Genomic DNA, 18,983 nt, shown 5'->3' on the forward strand with positions numbered 1-18,983 from the left:
CTAGGCAATCCTTGGTCCCTCTCCTCCATCTCTGGCTCCAGTCTTGCTGAGAAATTGGCTAATGGCCCCCAGTATTTGGAGCTGAGACCCCCTTAGAGGAGTCTAAGTCATATTTTCTACAGATAAATCTAATATTCAGTGGTATAACTTCCCCCACAATGAAGAGGATCATCTACCTAATTATACAGTTTAGCACCTCATAGTTTTTTAAAATAGACTATTTTAAATTTAATTTTATAGTTCTTTTTAAACTTGTTAATTATAGTTGACATTCACTATCCTATCTAATAAAGAGGGAATATACTAATTGATCCTCATGCCATCGAAAAGATGGAGGCGCCCATAGCCAATAAGGAGGGAATATGCTAATTGACTGCCCCATCCTCAAAGATTGCGGTGCCCACAGCCACAAGATGGTGACGCCCAGTCTTCTCAGCCCCCCAGCCGCCCAGGCCAGCCCAAGGCACAGGCAAGCCTTGGATGGCAGCTGCCCAGCTACCCAGGGCCGCCTGAGGCTCAGGTAACCAGGGCCGGCTGAGGCTTGTGCTGACAGCAGTGGCAGCAGCAGAGGTGTGATGGGGTGTCACCTTCCCCTGATTGCTGGGTTGCCTCCCGCCCCTGAGGGCTCCCAGACTGTGAGAGGGGGCAGGCCAGGCTGAGGGACCACCCCCCTCCAGTGCATTAATTTTCATGCACCAGGCCTCTAGTTATTTTATATTAGTTTCAGGTGTATACCATAGAGGTTAGATATTTATATAATTCATGAAGTGATCCCCCTGATAAGTCTAGTACCTACTTGGCACCATACACAGTTATTTATTTTTAGAGCAGTTTTAGGTTCATAGCAACATTGAGGGGAAGGTACAGAGATTTCCCACATATCCTCTGGCCCCACACATGCACCTCCCCCATTATCCACACGCCCCACCTGATGGAACATTTGTTACACTGGAGGGTCATTCATTGACATGTCATCATCTCCCAGAGTCCATGGTTGACAAAAGGCTCACTCTTGCTCTTGGACAAAGCAGCTTCCACTGCAGGCTCATTTCTAAGTTAAATTCAATAGGATTCTTTTCCTTTAGCGATGTTGCCCTGCTATGTCATGGATGGACAGATGGTTGGTTTCATAACAACTCCCTTAGCCTGAAGCCTTATGGGAAGTACAGAGATTCTGCTCTGGCCAGAGAGGACCTAGGTAACCCTTCCCCCTCCCCAACACTCACTGGCTCATCCTTGGAGACCTGGTTGGAAAGACAAATGTATGAGGAAGGAGAGTCCTCTGTCTGTGCTGCCAACTCCCCTTTGGGCTCCAATTTTCTTGAAAAATAAGGTCACTATTCCCCAAATTATCTCCAGCTTGAACATTGGAGGACTTTACAGTTTATTTATTGGAATAAAAATAAAATTCTCAGAAGAGGGGTCTCCTAAATGTTGGTTCATTATGTGGTTCATTCTTTGACAAATGCACTTTAACATTTAATTTGGCTCTAATAACATGTAATCATTCTTTGATGGGCCAAAACACAAAGAAAGACCTGGTTTCCACCCAGGCAATGAGCCATAACTGGGCTTCTGAATTGCCTCCCCATAGCACTCAGCATTATTAGATTTCTTTTTTTTAAATTTGGTTGCAGCCTCTGTTGAGTATCTGTATTTCTTATTCTACCCATATACACTTGAGAACTTTTTCTTTGTACCCATAAGACATATACCTACCTGATTACTGTATGAAAACAAGCTAAATTAAAATGCAAATAAACTATGGCCAGACCCCATGGGATATGTTAGTTTGCATAACCTGGGAATTTTAATATATTTTACCAATTCCTTTTTACATTTAAAATTTTCACAGTTACATTGGATAAATATTACTTTTCTGTGTCTCCAATATTCCCCCGGAATTTGCATACTGCACCATATTAGCTGTATTTTGTGAACAATAATGCAATAACCCAGGTGAAAATTAGTAAAGTATTTGTGAGTCAAGTATTAATTTGTCCCCAGTGGGCTTTTGGAGGGTTTTCATTTTCCGTGGCGTTTTTTTCCACGTGATTTTACCATGTGCGTCATTATGGAAAGCTGTTTTCCTCCAGGAGCTCATTGTGGGAACAGACTCGGAGTCTCCTGGTCTGGGGGGCTGAAGCCTCGCTCTGGGGGTTGGACTGAAGCCTCCCCTGGTAAAGAGAATTAAAACAAAGAAGCACGATTTATGTTTATTCATCTCTCTTCTTTTGCCCTCTCCCCTGCCTTTTGTATTTTACTAGTGAAATTTAGTCAAAAATGGATTTCTTTAAATGTATGTCTCTCTCATAATTGTCTAAGCCATTCCATCTCTCAGTATGAGGTAGAGAAGAGTGTGGGTATGCTGCTTCTGCAGAGAGCATTTAATTAAAAAGCCAATTCGAACTTTCCCCAAGATACTAGGGAAGACAGCTCTGTGGGATTTCTGTTGAAGACACGCCTTCCTGGCTGGTTCCCCACAGCGAGATTCCATACAACAGAGATTCCATTCACTATCAGAGCATATGCACCCGCCCAACGGTGGAACTCAGCCATCAGCAGGAAGAGGAGTGTTGGTGCTGCTGCAGCTTGGAGCACGATGCAGGTGTACGAACCTGCCACAGGACTCTCACCTTTGCCTGCCCAGGCCCCTGCTGTTTGTGATGCCAGGATCTAGGATTGGAGTCCTGATCCCTGACTGCCTGCTGTCTAAGACTCCCCAACACACACTTTGTTTCCACTGCCAGTAACTCAGCTCTGGGAAGCCCTTGAAAGACCTGTTATCTGTACACAAGCTGGTGCCACAGGAAACATAAAAGACAGGGGCAGCCCTGGCCAGTTTTGTTCAATAGTTAGAGCATCAGTTTGTGGACCAAAGGGTCGTGGGTTTGATTCCCAGTCAAGGGCAAGTACCCTGGTTACAGGCTAAATCCTTGACCCTGGTTGGGGTGTGTGTGGGAGGCAACCCATCGATGTTTCTCTCTATTCCCCCCTCCCTCCCCTCCACTATCTCTAAAATTCAATGGAAAAAATATCCTCAGGTGGGAATTAAAAAAAAAAAAAAAAAAAAAAAAAAAGACAGGTGCAGCACGACCTGGTCCCAATTTTTAAATATTTAAAATAATGTGTTTTGATCTATATAGTGGTTATATAATGTAAACAAATGTAAGAGCATTGAGCTATACACCTGTCTTTGAAAATTCTAGGTCAGGCTACCATGAGTTGGCAAAAGAGAGGTAGTATAAGAATAGTGGCAACTCATAGCTAATCAGGTTTTAATTACTCATATCCAAGTGAAGTCTTATTTCATAAAATGTTCTAGTTTATTAGATTTAGCTCTTCACTAAAAAAACCCCCACACAATTAAGCTGAGTAACAGTTGCCTTTACAGACCAATTGACTTGTGACCAATGTCTCCAACTACTAGTAAAATGAATCAACATGAACTGTGAGCTGCAGTCGTGGCAGAAAGATGGGTTGGTGATTTAGGGAGCATTGAGTCTCTATGGACTTATTAAAACCAGAGATAGTATTAATCACCTAAACAATATGTGTGGCCAGAAAAGTCATCAAGTCTTTTAATGCGTCCCTGGACTAACTAGATGGTGCTTTTGTGAGTTTGCGTTCAGCGGGGACAGTGACACAGTGCCAGGATCCTTTGTGCGTCTGTACAGAACAGCATCTCTCTCTCTCTTAAAAAAGAGCCACTTTCCCCCTTTAACAGACATTCTACGTTTTAAAATTTCCTTAAATATGCTGATTCAATTTTGGTAGTGGCTTAGCTTTATCCAATTATTCAGTGAAAATTCCAAACTCTGCAAGGATTAATCCATAAATCTGGCTAACCCCATTGCCAAGGCAAAGATGATGTTTGCATAATAATTCAGTGACTCTAGGACAATTTTAAATGCCAGTCCAGTAGATCTTATTTCTAAAATATCTAGGGACTTTTTTGAGTTATCCAGCTCAGTTATGAAGGATGCCATAAAATCTGGTTCATATATAATTGATAATTCAGTGATAGATGGATTAACTTTGCTCAGCATTTATTCTCTCCTTCCCTATAATGCAATCCTGTGGTTCTGCTACCATATATCATTTTGTTGAGTCATCTTGGTGCTTTTATCAGAGAAAATTGCTGGAAGGGTGAAAGGCAAATGGTAATTAAACCATTATTGTAGCCGACTTTTGCATGGTCTGATAGAAACTCAACTTAATGTGCCCCAAACAAAATTTGTTTTCTCTCATTCTCACATCCCAACCTGTCTCCCCACTGTGTCCTAATGTAGCTTAGAGTCATCAAAATGCAAGTCAATATTCCCATGCAGCAACCTGAAATGCACTCCCCCCAATTTTATCTTTTTCTCTTATCGTTAACTCTACATTATAAAAATGTTAAAAATTTCATAGACTTCATTTTTTAGGGAAGTTTTATGCTTACAGAAAAATTGTGCAGAAAATACACATAGTTTCAGGTTATTATTAACCTCCTACATCAGTGTGGTACATTTGTTACAATTGACAACCAATGTTGATAGATTATCATTGACTAAAGTCCACAGTGCGCATTAGGGTTCACTCTTAGTGTTGCACAGTTCTATGGGTTTTGGCAAATGTATAAAGGCGTGTCTACCATCACAGTGTCATACAGAATATGCTCTCTGTTCTAAAAATGCCCCGAGCTTTATCTATTCATCCCTCTCTCCCACAGCCCTTGGCAACCACTGATCTCTTTACTATCTCCATACCTCTGCTTTTTCTAGGGTGTCCTATAGTTGGAAGAATTCAGGATGCAGCCTTTCAGATTGACTTCTTTTCCTTAGTGATATGCATTTAAGTTTGCTCCATGTCCTCTTGTGGCTTGATAGCTCACTTTTTATTGCTGCACAACATTGCATCATCTGGATTTACCAGTTTGTTTATCCATTCACCTACAGAGGATCATCTTGATTGCTTCCAAAATTTAGCAGTTGTGAATAAAGCTTCAAGCAGGTTTTTGTGTGGACATAAGTTTTCAACTCATATGTATAGATACCAAGGAACTGGATCATATAGTAGGAGTATAATTAATCTTGTAAGAAACTGCAAGCTGTCTTCCACAATGGCTGCAGCATTTTGCATCCCCACCAACAATGAATGTGCATTCCTGTTGTTCCACATCCTCGTCAGCACTTAGTATTCTCAGAGTTCTGGAATTTAGCCAATTTAATAAATGTATAGTAGTACCTCATTGTTGTTTAATTTGAATTTTATTGACATATGACTTGGAGCATCTTTTCATATCCTTGTTTGCCATTTTTATATCTTTTTAGGTAAAGTAACTGTTAAGATCTTTGGCTCAGTTCTTAATGGGACTGTTTGTTTTTTGTTTGTTATTGGCTTCTAAGAGTGCTTAATATATTTTGATACCATTCCTTTATAATTTGTGTATTTTACAAATATTTTAGTTCTGTCAGCAGTGTGATTGCCATGAGTTCAGTAACTAATTCAAGATAAAGATGGCTAAAGCAGAGTTCATATCATTCTTGCTTTCCTATTTGGTGCCTTTTATTTCTTTTTCTTGTCTAACTGCTCTGACTCCTGCTTCCATGCAATGTTGAATAGACGTGGCGAGAGTGGGAATCCTTGCCTTATTCTTGATCTTAGATGAAGAGCTTTCCTTCAGTCTTTCACCTTTGAGTATGATGTCAGCTGTAGGTTTGACACATATGGCTTTTATTATGTTGAGCTAATTTCCTTCTAGTCTTAGTGTGTTGAGTGTTTTTTATCATGAAAGGGTGTTGAATTTTGTCAATTTTTTGTGAGATACAAGTGACCCTTTCCCCACAAAGCACTCCCCAGGGTGGTGCTGATGCGTGTGTTTCCATGTCAGTACACGAGTGTTTCAGATTCACAGTAGCTGGGGAAGGGCACAGAGCAGTTCACTTCCCAAGACACTGCCCCTGGGAGGTACTGTGAGTGCTCAGTACAACAAAGCAAACACAAAGACAAGTAGTAAAGATCAAGTTGGGAGATGGGATGCGTGGAAGAAAAATACAAACATGGTCCATGCAGTGACAAAGTCATTAGGAAAAAATAATTCCTTTCTTATGGAGTGATTGCCTACTATTTGAAGAAGTATCTTTTCTTTTCCCTGGGCCTCTAACAGGCCAGCAGCATTTCTGTCCGCCTGCCTGCCTGTCCCATCTCTCTTGTGCTACTAAGTAAGGTTGGACATATGTATCCAGTTTGTAAGTCTTATGAGGATCCTGTTTCTTGAGGTGGGGTGGAGGGGTGTTATTCAATCCTATGGAATCCATGCTCTCAGATGAGTTTCAATGGAAAATGGTTCAGAAATTTTTTTTATTTGTTCACAGAAGACTAAGATTTGTTTATTCACATCAAGCTTATGGCTTCAGATTGAATAAAGTCATTTTTGCCTTATTTTGTTTCCAAAGGATGAGTCACCAACAGTTCCCTAAAACCCACAGAGCTTCTTGTGGGTGGTTCTATGGGTGGTTCAGTGCAGGTGGAGGGCAGAAGGCGTGAGGGGCGCCGTTGGAGAGGGCCTAGGCAAACATGCTGAGGAGCTCAGCCTTTAGAATTTGGCCAATGGAACGCCATGAAAGGTTTTGATCAGATCTGAGAGATTTCAGGAGAATCCTTTAGCAAGCACATGGCCAAATTGCTTCATGAAAATGCTCAGCTAAAACAAAGTGTAATAAAACAAAATGTAATAAAACTCATTGGTTTTAAACCTCAAAACAATAAATAGTTTTAAATATATTTTTTTGATTTTTTATAGAGAGGAAGGGAGAGGGATAGAGAGTTAGAAACATCGATGAGAGAGAAACGTCGATCAGCTGCCTCCTGTACACTCCTTACTGGGGATGTGCCCAAAACCAAGGTACACGCCCTTGGCCAGAATCGAACCTGGGACCCTTCAGTCCACAGGCCCACGTTGTATCCACTGACCCAAATCAGTTAGGGCTAAACAATAAACATTTAAGTAAACAAAATAATGTCGAAATGCCAAATTGTGCTGAAAGTAATCAGCATATAACCCCAACTACAGGTCACTATCTACCACATCTGGCCATAAGTCAACAACTTGGGAGCGAAAATCTTTCTCTTTATTTTCTATCATCTGAAAGTTTTTGCCTAATGAATTTATCCCTATTCGATGTGGAAAGCTCACACCTATTGATTTGCACACCGGGCTTTCCATTAGAACGTGAGACCAGCATGGATTTCTTGTTACTCTTTGTTGGTGCCCTCGTGGGGGGCTGAGTCAGCACTGGACTTGCCACTTAGTCCCAGGGCGCCGTGAAGCAGTAATTAGAGGGACACAGGAGCATTCACATTTTGGCAATAACCCCCACTGTTTTAGAAGAACTGGTGCAGCAGCAATAATCTCCTTGTGGAAAAAATAATTCAGAACCATCAAGATGAAAGGCAGAGCACAGAGTCGTGGTTTTAACTGCAAAGAGCATGGCCTCCCCAGCCAGAGGGAGCTGGATCTGTGTGTTTATGTCACTATTCAGCTTGAGATACTGTTCAACTCTTCTCTTCAACGCATCATCTGTAACCTTTCTAGAAAAGCTACCTAGCAGATACTGTCTTTGGGCTGTTTTGAGGACCATTAATAATGTAAATAGGCATCTGGTACATGAAGAGCACTGTACATGTATCTGTAAAAATATACGATGTGCTGAATATGCTCAATATAGGTATGGCTGTCCCTCTATTCCCAGAGGGCAGTGAGGTTTCCTGAGGACGTGGGAAGAAGCACTTTGCTCTGGCTTGGGAGATAGGAGATAGATTTGTCAGATTTATATGTAAAAACACATGATGTCTATTCAATTAGATTTCGGAAAGCGAGTAATTTTCTCGGTATACGTGTGTCTCATGATATATTTGGGATATACTTATACTAAAAAGTACTCTTTGCTTTTCTGAAAATCAAATTTAACTGGGTGTTCTGTGTCTGACAACCCTAGTGGGAGGTTGTACTGAAAGACTATTTTTTTATTTTTTTGACCATTTGGAAGACTTATTTTTTTCTCAATGGCATCATGCTGTGTTTGGCAGCAAAAAAATGAGCTGGACTGATGGTCTGGGCATAAAATACCTCTAATTGACTTGAATATTACTTGTTCCCTATTTATAAAATAGGGATAATGATACTACCTACTATACAGGTTTGTGTTTTATTATGATTAAATGAGTTAATAAATATAATGGGCTTGGAAAAGTGCCCAGCATGTAACAAGTGCTCACAATTTAATTATTACCAGATGTCATCAAGTTTAGTATGCTCACTTTTTTCATATTTTAAGATTCTTAAAATTTGGAAGTGTCTTTATAATTGAAAATTGCCTTTGGCCTGGTGGTGGTAGGCCCAGCATAAATTTGATCAGAGCTGTTCACATTACCATGGCTTCAATTACGTTATGTGCATTGTTTGGGGGAAAAAAGAAAAGCTTCACTCCTTAGGAGAGAATTGACAGGCAGAGCAGGGAATCTCAAAAACCAAAACCAAAACCAACCAAACAAACAAAAAACAAACATGAAAAAGAAGCCTTTCTCTCAGGAAGAAATCCTTCCAGGCTCAGAGAAAGCGGGGGAAGGGAAGGTTGTTGTGGATAAAAGTCACCTGAATGTGCGTGGTCCTTCTTGGTGCATTTTCCTGAATGTGAACGTAAAGAATGAAGAATAAGGTTGTTTAAAAGCACAGTCCTGGTGCAAGGACTGGACACAGCAATGGTCGATATTGTCCCCCACTGGGTAGATGAAGAAGGTGTGCATCTCAGAACTGAGACCGGGTGTCACCAGTGACGTGAACTTAAATGCTTTGTGTTGGGGTCAGCACTTGGCTGCTCTTTAGACAGGCTGCATCCCCAACTGTCTAGGTGAGAGAGCACAAATTGTGTAGACAAAAACCTGGAGACTGATGACTTAGAATAAAAAAGGACTCAGAATAGTCAGCCTGCCGATGTGAAGAAGGTAAAGGAATACCTTCCATATCTATATATATAAAAGGCTAAGTGTCCCTCCAACCATCCAACTGGTAGCTATGATGTGCACTGACCACCAGGGGGTGGACGCTTAATACAGGAGCTGCCATGACACACACCACAGACTTGGCACCGACAAATCAACACTTGGCTTCCCTGAAGTGGGACACAGACCCTGCCACCACCCTGGAGTGACACCCCACCAAATCACAGCCAATGTTGCCAAGACCGCATGGCACAAAATGCAGCCCACAGCCCAGCCCAGCCCTCAAACTGTGGCTGTGGGTGCCAGGTAATGACATCACATAGCAATGTCTGGCTTCCTCTCCCTAGTGACTAGCCTCCTTGGAGTTTCTTAAGCCCAGGAACATGACTTGCTTTATAGCCAGGTGCAAACATTTTACACTTTAACTAAATGTCTGTGAATCGTTTTCCCATGCCTCATCTCATTTGATCCTCACAGAAATCCTGGAGTAGGTAGATAGGAGACTCAATGCAATCCTATTTTCTTTTCATTAGCCGGAAAATGAAGATTTAGAAAGTTTAAAAACTTGACCCAACTGAAAAGAAGTAAGAAATGGTGGATCTTGAAAAGGACTTCAGGTTTTCTCACTGTGCAGAATATAGTCAAACACTGCTACAGTTAAGTATTTCACCCTTTGTTCTCCCTGCGTGATCTACATTAATAATCTGATTCATGTTGATATTTACTGCTGTGTTGCTGACAATTACTTTAAAGAGAAGTTGGGGTGCTTTACTGGGCTGGAAAAAGTTTAGCTAAATCAGAAAGCAAGGCTAATTAAGCCAGTTTTCTATATATATAAAGCTCTCACTGGTGCCAATCACACGCATGTATTTCCATCTGTCATTGTCCATCGTGAATTTGGTTAACACTTCTATTACAGAGAAAGGGCGAATAGTGATATTAAAATATTTCTTCTAATTAATTTTCTTTCAATGTGCACGAATCCATGCACTGGGCCTCTAGTATTATATAAACATAAAAAAATACATATCCTTACCCAAGGATATTTTTTCCATTGCTTTTTAGAGAGAGAATGGAAAGGAGGGAGGAGAGAGGGAGATGCATAGATAGATAGATAGATAGATAGATAGATAGATAGATAGAAAGTGAAACATGCATGTGAGAAAGACACATCGATTGGTTGCCTCCTGCACATGCTTGGACCAGGGGAGTGAACCCGAAACCCAGGTATGTGCCCTTGATTGGAATTGAACCTGAGACCCTCAGTGCACAGGCCGACACTCTAACTACTGAGTGACACTGGCCAGGGCCAAGAGATATTTTTGATGGAATACATAAATAAACAAATCTAAGAGATTTCTCTAAATAAGAATAAAATCACAAATTAAATTGACCTTGTGTTGCTTGGCTGCTGTTGGTTTGATCATGCAGGAAGTATTGGTATGACCTGGAATTAATGGCATTTTAGAATCTATAAAGGAGGCATTATTTCTATTTTTTCTCTCGTGTTGCCCCCATGCAGTGAAGAACAACACTGGCCTCTCCTATGCTCAGGAGACACAGCCTCATTCAGCCCACATTTACTGAGCACTTGGAGGGTGCTGGCCTCGGGCTGAGAGGCGACCCAGTTAAAGAAGACAGATGTGAGCCTGCCCTGTCTCAGACTCTTTCTGTAAAGGGGGCAGATGTTAGTATTTTAGGCTTTGTGGTCCATATAGTCTCTGTAGCCACGATTCAACTTTCTGTCTGTAACATGAAGGCGACATGGATGGGTGACATTACATTGGCAAAGCTTTATTTATGGACACTAGGATTGGGACTTCTTAGATTTTGACATGTCATAAAATATTAGTCTTATCTTGATATTTTTTATCCATTTAAAAGTGTAAAATCCATTCTTAGCTCTTCAGCCATACAAGTGGTGGGCTGGATTTTGCCATGGTTTTCCAGCCTGTGTGCTGGCAGGTGAATGGGCAAATGGAGAAAGTGCATGTTGAGAGAGTCCAGCATGCAGGGGCTGGGCAGGATGCTTCTCTGAAAGAGGCAGAGACTAAGAGGTAGGAAGAGCAGGTGTCCATGGAGCTGAGGAAGAACTCCCCTCAGAGCAACAGCTCACACACAGGACTTAGAGAGGAAAAGCACTTGGGCACTGGAGCAGCTTAGGAAGGCCAGCGTCCCTGGAAAAGACTGTGAGGGGTCAGGGGCTGGGAGAGGAGCAGCAGCCAGGGTCACCATGTGGGCATCAGCCATAAGCTCTGATAAATGCATGTTTGTAAACAGACACTTCCCTAGAGCCACCAATAGACCAACATGTTGAGTATGTGTGTGTGTGTGTGTGTGTGTGTGTGTTAAGAGAGGAAATTATTGAACATCTGTAATGGACCAGGTAGGCTTGTCAAGTCATTACATGCGAGGACTTAGAGAAAGGCAATTAGACTTGGAACTCAATGACTTGCTGTAGTTTATTCAGTTCCAAAAGCAAGTTCATCGAATTCTGAAAGCCCATGCTATTTCTTCAGTTGACAAAAGAAGTAGAAAAAGAAATAATTGCATATAATGGTGGTAATGTCTTCTATTGTTTATAAGGGGAATAAAAGCAGAGGGTAATAGATTCAGTGTGGAAAAGGACTGAGGATTATTTATAGGCTCGGTTTACGTCTTTATTTTTTAATTAATTATTTTATTTGTAATTGAAATACCGTATGTAAGAGAATTAGCTCATTAGGACGTTTTTGAAATCCATAATTATTTACTCCTTATTCTTCTAGAAAACGATGGTGTCTTGCTAATTCTCCGTGGACAAGTCTCTGTGAGTCCAAACACTTCAGCACAAAACAACACCTGTTTTCATCCTGTTCTCATTCAGTCTGCCCTTATCTAACAGATTGCCGACATTGTTCTCCACTCCCAGTTCAGCAAACTGATGCTTTTAATGAGAATCTGAAGTTTTCTTTTCTAAAATCTGGTTAGAGACATAGTCTGCAATTTCGTGTCGTTTCTAGAAATGCAAGGCCCTTTCTTACAGCCAGAAATTTCAGAAGGGCTTCATGTCCTGAGCATTGGAAATGTGCATGCTGATTAATTCCCACAACGTTCACTGGGGCTGTAGCAGCCGGAAGTGGGCGTTGGACTAAAGAGACACGCAGACACTGCACGCCATTGAGCTGAGCCTGTTGTCAAAATTAATACTCACCAAGGTTTGAAGGAAATTGTGTTGGTGTCTTGTTTGTGTAAATACCTATTTGTAACACCTATACTGATGAAGATAATTTCTTTAAAGAAATAAGCCATGGAGATGCACTGTATAGTGCAGGGGAAATCCTCAGCATTACCCTAATGTCTGTGGTGCTGGTGAATCTGACCGCTAACTAAGAGTTCAGGATCCCTCCTGCACCCCGTGCAGCATGCTGGTTCTTCTGTGGGACACTTGTGAGCCTCTCACTGCACGTATGTGGTAGGCTGGAACCACCAGCATGCAGTCGGCGGTCAGGGACACCGGCACCATAGACGTGTGAAAGGGGGCGAGACACCCCTGATATGAGAAGAGCTCAGTGCGAGGAGAACCTCATGTGCAAGTGGGAAGCCCAGAGCATGGCCTTCTTCAGAAGACTGACCTGGAGTTTGAATTTCATTCTACCAGTAATTGGGGTCATTGAAAGGTTTAAGCAAGCAAGTGATGTGATAACATGTGCATTTTAGTGAACCAGTTCTGGCAGCAGCATGGGAAAGAGATTGGAGAAGGCATGATTGGAATCTGGGGGCCTTCTATCTGATACATTGTACTAAGTGCAGAAGGCACAGCGGGGAGCACAATGTAAATCATGGCCCCAAAAGAGATGAGGGCCTGAGGGAAGGTGGTAGCAGTTACAGACTCTGAAGTGAGTTTCCCTCCACAACACTGATGCGCAGCTTGACTCTCCAGTTGCCTCTGCAGATTCAGAAACTGCACCTAGCGAAGTCAGTTTTATGTAGACTTACATACCAATGAGATCATGCCCCCTCCTTACGTAATATTCTTTTCTAAATGACTTACGTGCCTTTGAAACTGAGGTGAGCCTTTGACAGCGCTGTGCCTACTTGAGTCTTCATTGTCTTTGAAAATGCTCGACCTTTGACACTGAAAACTCAGGTTTCCTGCTGTTTGACCACCATCCACGTTTGCGCAACAATCTAGCATTTGTACGTCTGTTTTCTACCTCATTGGGCCTAAAGTTCATTGATTTTCCGATGTTCATTTTTCTCTGGAAATGCCTGCCTTGATGAGTTCCTTCCATCCAGCCTCAATTCAGCCTTTTATTGGACAGTATCTAAATCTCTCATACCATGTTTTCATGGCCTCTTGGCATAGCCTTAACTTTGGAGACATCCCATCATTTGTCCATGCCTGAGGCAACTGGCACTTACCACTCAGGTTCATGGAGGAAGGAAGGTGCCAGGGATCTCTCTGGGGTCTCTTTTATAAGGACACTAATCTCTTTGATGAGGGCCCCACCCTCATGACCCTATCACCTGCCAAAGGCCCCACTCCATATGCCATTACCTACATATGAATTTTGGAGGAACACAAACCTGCAGACTATGGTGATGTTCTTCTGAGAAAACAGAATCTTATTGCTCAATTGACTTGTTCAAACTCCTTAGGTTTATATAATAGGCATATATCCCTGGACTTGTAATTTTCCCTAGGTTGACATGCTTTCTTTTAGATTTATATTATATATGTCATTATAATAGTCATTCGAGACATTCATTTGCTCTTCCTATCATACTATGTGTGAGTATCTGTGTGGGTATGATAGAGATAAATGTACATATATTCAGATACATATACGCATATGTAACATATAGTGCATAACTCGGCAATAACAAATGTCTAAACAAGACGTTCCATGATTTACGTCACAGAACAGTCATTCATAAACACATGAATGAAACATTTGTAAAAACATAAATATGAAAATAGCAGTTTGAAAATGTATAGATCCTTAAAAATACAAGAATAATGGAGGCTCACTTTAGAGTACTGACTTTAGAGAATCTATTAAGAAGCACTCGCTTTAAATTCAAAGCCCAGGTGTACTCCTTTCCATGTGAATGTCACTATTCACTCATTTGTCATTCCTGTGACCAAATAGCTCCCGCTTCCCCTCAGAACAAGGAAGTTCTGCATTGCCTCTGTGAAAGCAGGTTTTAACCCAGGCCTGCAGAGGGAGAGCAAAATGACTTGCCAACAACTGAGTTTGACTATAATAACTTCTTTGATTTTTGGGTAATTAAGCTTTTTAAGTAATCCTTCTGAAAGTGTGAAAATTTAAAAGATGCTTTTATTATTCTAATTCCTTAAGAATAACAGAAGTACAAGGCACACACTTAAGGCTTCTTGTCAAAGCCTCCTGGTATCTGACAGAAGATGAATGCGCCGTGATATGCTTTCTCTTTATCTCTGCCAAAGGGCAGGCATTTCATAAATATTTGTTCAATGGATGAATGAGCAAACACATGAAATAAGGATAAAAAATTCTATTTCACTAAGATATAGAACTTTAAAAAAATATTTGAGCATAAATTGAGTCTTACTTTGAATTTGAATTTTTTCAAATTTCTTGATATTATCTATAATAATAAAAGCATAATATGCTAATTAGACCAGATATCCTTCTGGATGTCCTTCTGGATATCCTTTCGGATGACCTTCCAGATGAAGCCCGGGCTGTGAGGGAAGCCCGGGTCCTGGATGCCAGAGGACAGCTGGGAAATTTTGTACATTGGGCCTCTAGTAGATAATAATAGATAAATATTTTGGGAATAAAATATCACAAAACCAGACTTTTTTTTTGTACACAATCATTTTTTTCTTATATGCTGCTCTCAGGGCTAAATGGTACATTATTGTTTCCATAGAAACAGTGATTTTTTGAAATCAGAAAAAAATGCTAAGAGAGAAAAGCACATAAGGAGAAAATAGTCATTCGAGACATTCATTTGCTCTTCCTATCATACTATGTGGAATATTCATTGCATCATTCTTTCATTATTCATCTATGTAAGAAATAATCACTAAACTGAGAACATTCAGGAGAAAATTGCTCAAGGGTTTTTCAGTTAATGGATTTTATAGTTATGCAGCTTCTATCTGTTCCCAAAGTTCCTGGTAAGGGGAGGGTTGATTAGGGAGTGGGGATGGGGGTTAAATTAAAACAGTCCATGGTCACAATGGTGAAGTCAGTGACTTTAGTGGTAAGTGTGGCCCGTCTTTAATTTTCATGTACCTCCTTCCAGGTGGCCTTGGGAAATGCCCACTCTTCTCTTGCACTAAGTCACACTTGCTCCCTGGGAAGGAATTTTTGGCTATTTGTATGGGAGTCTAAATTTTATTAATGTATTATCTCTTAAAGGGCTGTGTATGTAACATATTCACCAATTATAGAATGGGTGGCATTAGTCCTGTTTATATTTACACACATTTCAGCCTCAACCAATACACCAGAGGACAGAGGTTGGCACTGAAATCTCTAGATTCCTCAACAAAAATGACGAACATTCTGATAATTACAAAGTTTGTTCAGTCCACTTACTGCTTTCCCAATGGTTAAAATATAGCAGACAGACGGGCATCTTCTCACAGAACTTCTAAGAAAGAGATAATGCTCTTTAGAGAAGCTTTAGCTACTATGCTTGGGAGAAACAGGGACATCAGTGGTGTTTTAAGTTCCTGAAGCTGCTGTAACTACTGAAATGTATTCTCTCTCAATTCTTGAGGCCCAGGATCCTGGTCAAGGTGTGGGCAGGAACCTCAGGGAGAAATCTTCCTGCCTTTCCCAGTGTCTGGTGGCTCCTGGGAATCCTAGGCTTGGGTATGAGTCACTGCAAATTCTGCCTCCTCCTTCTGTGACATCTTCCCATCTGTTCTCTGGGTGTCCCCAATCTTCCTTTCCTTATAAGGACACTAGCCACTGGGTTTAGGGCCCAATCACAACCTGTAGGACCTCATCTTAACTTGGTTACAACAGCAAAGACCCTCATTCACAGGTACCAGTGGCTAGACTTGAACATATCTTGTTGGGGACACAATTCGAGACACTGGGTGGGATGCTGGTGGATCTTGGCTAGAGATTCTGACTCTAGAAAGGTCTGCAGGAGGAAGATGTGATGATGAAAGGACCTGAATAACCCCTGTGTGGGAGGGTGATGGACAGGGTGACAGTGGGCACGGAGCTATCTCAGTGTGAGTACCTTACCTGAAGGGTGACAGTGAGCACTGGGTAATACCTGCCACAGCCGCTCCCCAGAGTTCTGACAGTCCCTCATTCCCAAAGTGCCATGGAGGAAGAGAAACCATTTGGTCCTTATGAGTGGTGCAGAGATCAGAAGAAGAAATGTTGGCATTGCTGTTGCTCTATAAACTCTTATGATAACTATAAATCAAAGAGGAATGCAGGCAAGGCCGTGCCCAGAAGATGTTCTTATTTTTAGTCTACCTTTAATATATCAGAACCAAAATAGTTGAAGTGAGTCTTGCAGAGTTGACTCTTGTGTAGATCTTTGCAGTGATATCTCATAAGTGAGACTGGTCTGTATTTTTTCTCTTCAATACAACTGTCCTGTAAAATATCTTTCTGACATGCTTTTATTGGCTGTAAAGATCGTATTTTGTTCTTAATTATTTTTTATAATAATTCTCTATTAAACTCATAAAATCGTATGAGTTTATTTTCTTTTGATTATTCTGAAGTAAAATGAGTTTTTATTTTTTTGGAGGGAGAATTGAACTGGGATGTACGGCATACTAGTATACCTGTGTTTTTATTCCTTCACAGCTTTGGAGAGCCTTTTTATTTGTTTTTGTCTTTTTTATGTGTGTTTCAAGCTGTGATAGAAGATATGGACTCATAATTTCTGAGAGCTTTTCCCTTTGCTCTTCTCTTTCCTTTCATCCTCCCCTTGTCTCTGATCTGCTCACCTGGGATTTTGCAGTAAGTGCAGAGTTTTCTCCTGGGAAGTGTCTTTGGTTGCTCTGATCCTGAGACATGTACAGTGTTTCCATTGTTGTGGTCCTACTGTTCATTTAGAGCTTGACATCAGTGTCTCCCTCTCCAATTAGACTGCCTAGTGAGTCTAGAGGCTTTACCATTAAGTAATCAATTAAGTTTTTTGTTTGTTTGTTTGTTTGTTTTGGATTGTAAAGTGACAACAAATGAACTCAAATTTGATTGAAACAAAAAAAATGTACTTGATCATGTTTAACCAGAGGTAAATGATGCCTTCTTGGCTGGTTTTTCCTGTCTGAACCTCTGCAGATAGACAAGGGGACTGGGATGTGCAGTGCAAACAGCCAAAACATCACCATCACCATTCTACATTCCTTCAAGTTCAAGTGCAGTGCAGCCGAGAGTGTCCATGGGCAGGAGAGCCCAAGCAGAGATGCTGAGTTTGGTTTAGTTGGCCTGATTTGGTCACATACAGTCTAGGTCTACAGAGCTTAGGGCGAGTCAGCCCCATCCAAACCTCTGGAAGGGGAGGGGTTATGATCTCCACAGGGAAATACAGAGATGTGGATGGAAGTTAAAGCTGGGAAACCCAACACCATTACACGTTCTCTATACTCAGGTAAGGAACTTGACCCTCTAAAGGGCCAGATGGTGAGAATATGTCCTACCATGTGATAAGCTAACTCTCAATGCCTCTCAGGTACTCATCAAACAGCCCCGTGAACCCCCACTTTACAGATGAGGAAACTGAGGTACAGAATCACTTACAAGGTTGCACAAGAGGGAAGTAGAGAGGAGTGGGTCCTGCCCAGAGCCTTCGCGTGCAGGTTGGGCAGTGGAGACAGATAATCTGAGAGGAGAGAGGAGAGATGGAACCTACTTTCATAAAAACCTTAGATGTTTACATTTTGAAATAAAAATTTAAAAATATTATATTAGGTCTCAGCAGAGGAAGCATATCTGAAAATTTACCTGAATATGAAAAGTCTGTTCTCCTCGTCCTACTGATGTGTGAACAATGGACCTCTCTCCAGGTGATGGCTATGGGTTCATCCCGGTCCTCCTACACTGCCCATTGTCCCTGGCCTTCTCTGTGGCCTCTGACATGTGGCCTTGGGATTCTCTTTCCTTAGTGACTGTCCTGCACACACTTCCAATTCTCTCATTTTCTGGCCTTTTCTTATTCTCTGTTCTATATTGGTTTCTCTTCCTCTTCCACACTCCCAGTTTGTGGAGCTTTCTGCAATTCTGTTCTCAGTGGTGACATCAGCTCTAACAGTTCAGAAATCTATAGGTGGACCCTGGACCTATAGTTGCCTAGACACCACTTCCTGTTTCCTTACTGTCTCGTAATCTGTAGCTGGACCCTGGACCCACAACCATCAGACTTCATTTCCTGTTTCCTCACTATCTCTTAATCTGTAGCTGGATACTTGGTCTCCCAACCATCAGACTCCACTTCCTGTTTCCTCACTATTTGTTAATCTTTAGCTGGCCCCTGGCCCCACAGCCATCATCCTTTTGTTCTCTAGTCATTATTTTACTGTAGTAGTCCCCCACACAGATCACCCTGAGCTGCTTGCTGTCTCTTAGTCCTCTCTTCACATCTCTTATGCTCATTTTCCTGCAGTCTTGTGATACTGTCTTGTTCTCATTAAGCACCCAAATAATATGTCCTGATTATATAATTTGAGCTCATGGGCAGGGTCATCTTCATTAATTTTGCATCTTAGAACTTTTGGCTTATAACTCTGTATCAGCTTAATATGCACAGGGGTCCTGTTCTCTGGTTTTTCCATTTGTAAATGTTTACACTCAACCCTGATATTTTGTTGGGTTGTACCACCTACTATTACACTCTATTATTTTGTTTATCTGGAATAGACATTTTTCTTTTCCTTTCTGGAAGGGAAAATAAATGGTCATTATGGAATAAAATTACTTGTGACACAAAAGGCAGAGTGGGGAGATTTGTGAGTTGCAAAGGGCATGGATTCCTTGCTCTTTATT

This window comes from Eptesicus fuscus, chromosome 12 (genome assembly GCF_027574615.1).
Source record: "Eptesicus fuscus isolate TK198812 chromosome 12, DD_ASM_mEF_20220401, whole genome shotgun sequence".
Lineage (NCBI taxonomy): Eukaryota > Metazoa > Chordata > Mammalia > Chiroptera > Vespertilionidae > Eptesicus > Eptesicus fuscus.